Raw genomic sequence first — 3,533 nt, 5'->3', positions numbered from 1 at the left:
TCAACACGTCGTGATACCTGTGATGTAAGTATCTAGTGACATGTAACACCTACAAATATATACTCTTATTAACCCCCCTTACCCCTGTGGGTAGGAGGGTCTCAAGAATACTTCCCCAGTATCCCTGCTTGTCGTACGAGGCGACTTAAAGGGTTGGTGGTGGGTTAGTGCCCCACCCCGTAAAAAGAACTAATTAAAAAAGCGAATAAAGCGCCTCGGACCCGGACGGACCATACGTTGACGACTAAGGAACGGACAAAGGACATTCTTAGGGTGGGAACATGGAATGTGAGAGGAGTGAATGATGAAGTGAGAGAGAGAGAGATTGTTCAGGTGCTTGAGGATGCAAAAGTGGATATATGTGGACTGACTGAAACTAAACGGAGGGTGAAATGGTTAGAGAATGGGAATATGGTTTAGGTATATGTGCGGGAGTCAATGAGAATGAGAGGGCAAGAGAGGGAGTGTGTCTGATGATAAGCAAGAAGTGGAAGGAGAATATAAGAGAGTATGGAACTGTGGGTGCAAGGATTGTATGGGTGAGGATGAAAGTAGGTATACAAGCGTGGGTGATTGTATGTGTGTACGCCCCGACAGAGGATCGAGTGGCATGAGTGAAAGATGAGTTTTGGGAGAGAGTAGAAGCGTGTATGGACAAGTTTGAGAGGAGCGAGTGAGTGTTGTTGATTGGAGACATGAATGGCAAAGTTGGGCATGTATGAGTGGATGGAGTGGTTGGTCAGTGGGGCGTGCCAGCTGACGTAGATGGGAATGGAAGTGCTTTGGTGGACATCTGTGCTTGTAAGGGGTTGGCAATAGCCAACACCTACTTTCGTCATAATATGATCCTTCGGTATACATGGAGAGTAATGAGGAGGATGGATGGTGAACTTGTTGAACGAAAGGCAATGATAGACTACGTGTGTGTGGATGAGCGAATGAGAAGACAAGTGTTGGATGCAAGAGTGTGGAGAGGGTGGGGGAATGGAGTCTCGGACCATCACTTAGTGATGGCCAAGGTAGAGCTGCAAAGAAAATGGTTGAGGAGACGAAGGGGAAGACAGGAGGAAGCAGCTCCTGTGAGAAGAGTGGAGAATTTGCAAGATAGTGAGAAAATGACAGAGTATAAGAGCATAGTGGAAGAAAGATTGGGAAGGTATGAGCTAGAGCAGATGGAAGGGGTGGAAGACGTATGTAAAATATTCACGGAAGAGATAGGCGCAGCGTGTGAGGTAGTTTGTGGAGTGAGGAGGAGATGCAAGGGTGTGCAAGGGACAGCATGGTGGAATGATGAGGTGAAACGAGCTGTGGAACAAAAGAAGAAGGCATATAGTGAATGGTTAGCAAGAAGAGGTAGGGGAGAAGATGAGAGAGAGAAGAGAGAGGTATATGTGAGTAGGAGAAGGGAGGTTAAGAGACTGGTGAAGGAGAGTAAGAAGAAAGTGGATGAAGAGTTTGGGAGGAATCTGAGTGTGAAATGGAGGGAGAGTAAGAAATTGTTTTGGAAGGAGGTAAAGAAAGTAAGGCAGTGTGAAAGGGGAAATAGTAGGGGAGTGAAAGATAGGAATATTAGATTGTTGGTGGAGAAGAGAGAGAAATTGAGGAGATGGATGGAGCACTTTGAGGATTTGTTGAATGTAGAGAGTGAGAGCAGTGCGAGTATAAGTGGTTGGAGAATGGATGGGAGAAGAAGAGATGAGAGGAGGGAGGAAGAGATCAGTAGGGCAGAAGTAGTGGAAGCGATAAAGAAGATTAAGTTGGGAAAGGCCCCAAGAATTGATGGAGTGTTTGGTGAAATGCTTAGGTATGGGGGTGAGATTGTTGTGGAGTGGATATGGAAGTTGTGTAGATTGGCTTGGGAAGAGGGAAGGGTTCCAGAGGACTGGAAATCAGGTATAATTGTTCCTTTATACAAAGGAAAAGGGGAGAGAGAAGTATGTGGTAACCATAGGGATATTTGCCTTCTTAGTGTGACTGGTAAAATATATGGTAGAATACTCATTGATAGGGTTAGGCATATGATAGAGGAGCTAGTTGGAGAAGAACAAGGGGGATTTAGGATGGGAAAAGGGTGTGTAGATCAGATATTTGTTCTAAGATATTTAGTGGAGAAGTATCTAGAGAAGGGAAGGGAAGTGTATGCTGCCTTCATGGACTTTAAGAAAGCTTATGGCACAATAGATAGGCAAGGTATGTGGAAGGTATTAAGAATATATGGAGTGGAGGGCAAATTGTTGAGTGCTGTGAAGAGTATGTACGAGAGAGCTAGGGCTACGGTGCGAGTGGATGGTGAGCTGAGTGAGTTCTTTGATCTCAATGTGGGACTGAAACAGGGTTGTGTGATGTCTCCATGGCTGTTTAATATATACGTGGATGGGGTTGTAAAGGAGGTGCAGGGTAGGGCAGTGGATGTGGGGGTGGCTGTAATGAATGAGGGAGAGATTTGGAAGCTTCCAGTGTTGCTGTTTGCTGATGTTACAGTACTGTTGAGTGAAGATGAATGGGAGTTGCAAGGTTTGGTGAATGATTTTGGGACAGTGTGTAGGAGGAGGAAGCTGAAAGTTAATGTAAACAAATGTAAAGTTATGCTGTTTGAGAGGAATGAAGTCACAGAGTGTGCAGTGAGGTTAGATGGTGAGGATATGGAGAATGTGAGTGCATTCAAGTACTTGGGTAGTGTGATGAGTAAGGATGGAACTTTTGGGGATGAAGTGCGTGAAAGGGTACAGCAGGGAAGGAAGGTTGTTGGTACACTGAAAGCAGTGATGAGAAATAGGGAGGTGAGTATGGAAGTTAAGAAGTCACTGCATGATAGTATTGTGATCCCTACCCTGACGTATGGAAGCGAGGCATGGACCTTTTAAGAGGGGAACAAGTCAAGGGTGAGAGCAGTGGAAATGAGTTACTTGAGAGGAGCATGTGGAGTGACATGGAGGGACAGGTTGACGAATGAAGAAGTGAAGGAACGTTGTGGGGTAGATGTGGATGTGGTTGAAAAGATTAGGAGAAATACACTGAGGTGGTTTGGACATGTGAAGAGAATGGAGAATGAAAGACTGACTAAGAGGGTGTATGTAGGTGAGGTGGAGGGAGGGAGAGGGAGAGGTAGACCGAGGATGAGGTGGAGGGATGGAGTTGAGAGGTATATGAGTTGGGGGGAGGGTAGTCAAATGGTGGTGACGGAGCGACTAGGAGGCGTTTTGTCTGTGGCCACCCTTTGCGGGATCAGGGCGTCGGGCTATAGATAGATAGATAGATAGATTAATCCCCCCCCCACCAGTCGATGTTATTCACAATAAGAGTTATATTATACTGGAGGGGTCAACCCATTAGTGCCCAGTGTCCTCAATATAAGACCGAACTGGGCATTTTCAAAATTTAATAAAGAAGGGAACCCTGGGGAAGGGACGTATGAGCTTCGCGACTATGAGCTGACAGACGGAGGGCGGTACGCCTAGCACCCTTCCAGCAAAATCCCTCGCACAGGAACTCTGGGAGCCAATGGGTTAATGAAGGCTGTATCTAACTCCTCC

The sequence above is a fragment of the Coenobita brevimanus genome, chromosome 80 (assembly GCF_032717465.1).
Source record: "Coenobita brevimanus isolate Jiangsu-jjx chromosome 80, ASM3271746v2, whole genome shotgun sequence".
Classification (NCBI taxonomy): domain Eukaryota; kingdom Metazoa; phylum Arthropoda; class Malacostraca; order Decapoda; family Coenobitidae; genus Coenobita; species Coenobita brevimanus.
Note: the sequence above shows the minus strand (reverse complement) of the source record.